Genomic DNA, 6,016 nt, shown 5'->3' on the forward strand with positions numbered 1-6,016 from the left:
TTTTTTTCCAAACCAATTGCCATTACTTTTATTATTGTTCTTATCTCCAATCCATCTTCATCTCTATCTTTGCCTCGGGGAGGTCACTACATATAAACCCTCTATATCACGTGCGTTCAAGGTCTATATTTAAAATCCCTTATCTGTAAAATTTTTCATTAATAAAATGTACCCCTTTTCTATACAAATCTGTAAATTTTTTCCAAAACTATTTTAAATAATCCCTTATGTATATTTATTTCTGTAAATTTTAGGAATAAAAAATATCCTTCTGTTGAACTCACGTGATAGGGTTACATATGATGAGTGACCCCCCCGAGATCTTTGCTATTGTCATTATCATGCACATGTTCTTCTCTCGTTCTTCTTTGTAGCAATCTACTTTTATGTGGTGATTCATGAAGAAAAAATGAAAAAGAAACATGTTCTTGGAGCTATTTTAGCTCCAAACTAAGAAAAATGTAGACATCTGCAATTTATGATAGTTTCCTTGCAACCACCGCACTGGTTATTGCGTTATTATAGTTCTAAACCAAGGAGAATATACTCCTATTTTTGAACTTTCTTTACAACCATTGCGCTAGTTATTGGAGTTATTATAGTTCTAAACCACCATGTTGGTTATTGGAGTTATTATAGCTCTAAACCAAGGAAAATATACTCCTATTTTGAAGCTATTGTAGTCCTACTAATCCTTGTGCAACAATTTCTGCTAGTTCTTGGAGCTATTTTAGTGTTATTTAAGTTCCAAGCTAAGGAAAATGTAGTCCTATTTTAGAGCTATTTTAGTCCTTCTGCAATAATTGCTTGTGCAGCAATCGCACCGGTTGCAGTAAACCCTAAATGAGGGCATTTGTGAACCATTTTCACTACAGTAACAATAGTGTTTTCAACAGTTTCTTGTGCAATGATCCCTATGGTTGCAGTAAAATGTAAACAAGGGTAGAAATATGCAATTTGTTCTTCTTTAGAGCCACTTTCACTTGCAATGATCCCTATCGTTGTAGTAAAATGTAAACGAGGGTAGAAATATGCAATTTGTTCTTCTTTAGAGCCACTTTCACTTACCAAAGTAACAACAACAATAGTTTTGGTGATAATGGTAATACATCGAAATTGAAACAAAATAAATTACATTCGAAGCAAACATTTACCAAAACAAGTTACATATAAAGATGCTAGCACATTGTCTTTGTGACACTTCTTTAAACACTTTTAACACTTGTCAACACCACTGTTGTGCCAAGACTGGGTGTCACTTTTGCCCTTGCTAGAACTTTCTTACACTTTTGACCTGGTGCCTCATATGCAGGGGACGATACAAGCACCTTGTAGTGCTATGGTAGGTAGGACTTTCTTCCAATTTTGACTCGGAACTCCTCATATGTAGGGGACAATACGAGCACCTCGTAATTGAACATAACCTTCTTCATAGCAACTTCTTTCAAGGCACTGATAGAGGGAACTCAACTTGGCGGTGAGCTCAATCGGAGCACAACATTCGACAGTGGACATGGAACTCAAGCTGGTAGTGAGCTCCAGCACACTGACGCATGCTCTCAGTATGTTAGAGCTGATCACCAAGTTGAATTCTCCTTCCCCAGTGCCGAAGGTTGTGCTCAATAACAAGAGGCTCATCACCAAGTTGAGTTCTCTCCCAGTGCTTGATGGAACGCCTGATGGAACAACGACGACAGTTTCCCTTGGCTCCCCATCCTGCAACTCCCTTGGTCATGGCTATGGCCGGTGGAGTATTGTAGGATGGAGGGCCAAGGCAAAAAATGGATCCCATGACTTGGGCAACATTATGAAGGGGCATTGAGGTTGCAACCAAAGATTCACCACAAGGGTAAAAGGGGGTGTCGAGAGAGCATGGAAGGGGGTAGGAGAGGGATTTCCTAGGTGTAGTGAATTGTTTCTCTATCCTTAAGGCCTTTATATAGCTAGACTTGCTACCCTCTCACTCGTTTCTCCTTCGTTTGCGACTTGAGGTGCCAGCACACAATCCACCCACTGGTTTTTGCTGGTAGCCCGCTCGGGGGGGTCACTATGTATAAAACCTCTATATCACATGCGTTCAAGGCCTATTTTCAAAATCCCTTATCTGTAAATTTTTCATTAATAAAATGTACCCCTTTTCTATACAAATCTGTAAATTTTTTCCAAAACTATTTTAAATAGTCCCTTATGTATATTTATTTCTGTAAATTTTAGAAATTAAAAAAATCCTTCAGTTGAATTCACGTGATAGTGTGCAACACAATCTTTTGTTGGGTTGACCGCTATGTTGGTTTGAGCACAACCACGCTAGCTTGACTATAGCACAAAACTTTTGCCTTACCACCTATCATTGCGCAGTTTCATCATCAATCATTGTGCAACACAATCGTTTGTTGTGCTGACCATCATGTTGGTTTGAGCAATGATGTTGGCATGTAGAGACCACCACGTTGGCATGTCAATCTCTAAAGGAGACACCTCAAGGTCCATATCTGCAATCACTGTGCTGGATTTGGAGCTATTTTAGTTCTAAACCAAGGAAAATAGTCTTATTTTGGAGCTATTTTAGTTCTAAACCAAGGAAAATAGTCTTAGTCATATTACTCCTTGTGCAACAATTTCGCAACCACCGCACATGTTCTTGGAGCGATTTTAGTTCAAAGCTAAGGAAAATGTAGACATTTGCAAGGTTGCAACCACCATGCTAGTTATTGGAGTTATTATAGTTCTAAACCACCACGTTGGTTATTGGACTTATCGTAGTTTTAACCAACAAAAATATGTGCCTATTTTCAAGTATCCTTGCAACCACTGCGCTGGCTACTAGAGTTACTATAGTTTTAAACCACCGCACTGATTATTGGAGTTATTATAGTTCTAAACCAAGGAAAATATACTCCTATTTTGAAGCTATTTTAGTCGTACTAGTCCTTGTGTAACAATTTCTTCTAGTTCTTGGAGCTATTTTAATGCTATTTTAGTTCCAAGCTAAGGAAAATGTAGTCCTATTGTATAGCTATTTTAGTCCTTCTACAACAATTGCTTGTGCAATAATCGTGCCGGTTGCACTGGTTGCAGTAATCCTAAATGAGGGCATTTGTGAACCATTTTCACTATAGTAACAACAGTGTTTTCAACAGTTTCTTGTGCAATGATCCCTATGGTTACAGTAAATGATAATGGTACTACATTGAAATTGAAACAAAATAAATTACGTCCGATAGTTTTTGCAATAATAGTATATCATTGAAATTGAAACAAAATAAATTACACACGAAGCAAAAAACTAGCAAAAAATATTACATCCAAAGTAGCTAGCACTTTGTCTTTATGACACTTCTTTAAACACTTTTAGCACTTGTCAACACCACCGTTGTGGTAGGACCTGGTATATTGGATTTATTAAAATATCTTTGCACATGCACAAATTGCACATTTTTAACTTCTTCTATTTTAGGGTGAATCTAGATACCAATACCAATAACTATCAATGTTTTAAGACCAGCATGCAGTAGTTCCACTAGTTTGGATTCCAAATTTTCATTTTTGGTTTTCCACAAATCAAAAAAAAGTTATGGAGTGTGTCCTCAAATGGGTGTGCATCATTTTAGCATAAAATTGGAGGCCTATTAATCCATGCCTGATGTTATCATTTAGGTGTGTCCTTGGGTTGAGGAGAGGCTCATGTAGTGTACTTTAGAATGATTACTTGGTTGCATGTATGTACATAACAAAATTTTGATGTTTTTGAATAAATTGCTATATCCTATAGTATTCAAGATGCATGCTTCACATGCAACATAGCACTTGGAATGATTTAATAGTCTCATTTCAAATCCTTATTCCATAATTTTTTGGTCTCATGTTCAAATTTGGAATGTGTACTACAACTTGAAGACAAAGTTTATCAAATTCCATTGAGCAATGCATAAGTTATGGGTCATTCAAGATACCTATATACAAAAAAGTCCCTAAACCTCACCAAAAATGGCTACACCCAAGCAAACAATGACCCTTGCCCCTTCTCCACTTCTATCCATGGTGGACACAAGTATTATGTCCTTGCTAGTGCTAAATCCTAAATCTGTGAGAAATTAAGGTGATAAACCATTTCCACACTAACTATCATCCTTCATTGTTGCCTCATTGTCGCTTGCCAATCAAGTCTAATAGAATTAATAAAAATTTCTTTCATTCTAGCATCTGATAGCCAAAATAGTTTACCTATGATTCACATGGAATAGTAGTGATGAAGTAGTGAGAATAACTTAGATAGAGATGGAGATTGCAGTTAGTGATATGGGCAATAGCAAAGAAGAAGATGGAAACTATTTTGAAAAAAGAGAGGTTATAATGAATAAGAGAAGGAAGAAGGTGCAGCAAAGGGTTCCACAAGGAATAGAACATGAAGATTGACATAGGTATGTTCATTGTCATCACGTTTCAACTAAACTAGTCACACTATCTTTTGGAGAGACCTTGAATAATAGAAAAAAGAAGGTGCAGAAGAGACATTCAAGGTCTCTCTAGAAGATAGCAACTAATTTGGCTCAACATTATTATTGAAAAACACAATGACATTAGATAGGTTATTCTATTTTCATCTTTTTTCCTTGTGTTTGTCCATTTAAGATCTCTTTATTTTTATTTTCAAACCAGTTGCCATCCTTTTTTTTGTTGTTCTCATCTATAACCTATCTCCAACCTATCTCCATATCTATCTATGCTATTGTTGTTACCATGCATGTTTCTCCTTTAATAATATACTTTTGTGCGATGATTATTGGTTGGTTGAAAATGTTAGGAAAAACAATGACAATGAAGGGTGAACACATGTATTCAAGTTATTTTTGTTTCTTTTTCTTTGTTTTTAATCATGGGTTTCTTCATATGCAACTTCTTCCTTCTAGAATTCATGATATGAGCTACTTTTATTTTCAAACAAGGCATCATCTTCTTTTTCATTCTTGTCTTCATCTTCAAACCATCTACTAGGCCATCTTCATCTCTATTTTTGTCATCATCATATACATATTCTTCTTCATCAATCTACTTTCATACCAATGTTGTTATCTCAACACATGGAAGCAGAGTTGATTTAATATTGCAATGTAATCATGGCCACTTGGCACTCCTGGGGCACTCCTTAAGGATCCAATGTTGACCTTAGCAAATTGATCGGTACCTTAAATAATGGATACGTCTTTGAAGGGAAAAATCATGCCTAGCCCTTCTATTGATAATTTTAAAAAATAATCAACTTTCTCATTAGGAAGGGCTTTTGTGGTTACCTCTTCCCTTTCTTTTGAAAGGTTATTTTGTATGAAACCTTTCTATAAAGGGTAAAATGGCCTTTGAAGGGACATAAAGGCTTCAAATTTGATGCTTGATCTCTATATATACTAGTGTGTATACCCGTCATTCTTACCCTTTTCTCAATTCTTAACTTAAATTTATAGATGGCGAGATAGAGATTTGAAAATCCAAGAATTTTAGTATTTATTGGTACCTACATGATTAACCTAGTGGCAAGTCAAGCCATCTCAACTTAAATTGAGCCACCTATTAAGTTTTAGACATTAATCATATCAAAAGCTAAAGCTAAGTTAAACTTATCTAAAAATCACTTTCATAATCAATTCCAACACAATTCAAGTTGAGTTATTCGCTTATATTTCTTCTTCCACACCATGCTTGGATTATTTGCAGCTGTTGTTTCATGAGAATATCTTTTCTTTTTTGGAGTTTTGAAGGCAATTTTTGCTTTGTGGATCTTTTTACTGGAAGGGATTTTTTGACATTAGGAATTGAAAAGCTATTGAAACTTCAAAGAACAGGGATGTCGGATTGGAGAGAGTATTGGGGGGTGGACAAAGATTGAAGAAAGCAAGAAATGAGTAGTGACATTTAAAAGCCAAGTGAGTTGTGATCTTACTTATCAAGGATGTTATCAGATCAGAAAGAGGTTGGCTTTGATTTTTTGTACATTTCATGTTTCTAGCCATGAATTTCAAGT

The sequence above is a fragment of the Dipteris shenzhenensis genome, chromosome 24 (assembly GCF_047967505.1).
Source record: "Dipteris shenzhenensis isolate YYH24624 ecotype China chromosome 24, Dip_SZ_1.0, whole genome shotgun sequence".
NCBI classification, from domain to species: domain Eukaryota; kingdom Viridiplantae; phylum Streptophyta; class Polypodiopsida; order Gleicheniales; family Dipteridaceae; genus Dipteris; species Dipteris shenzhenensis.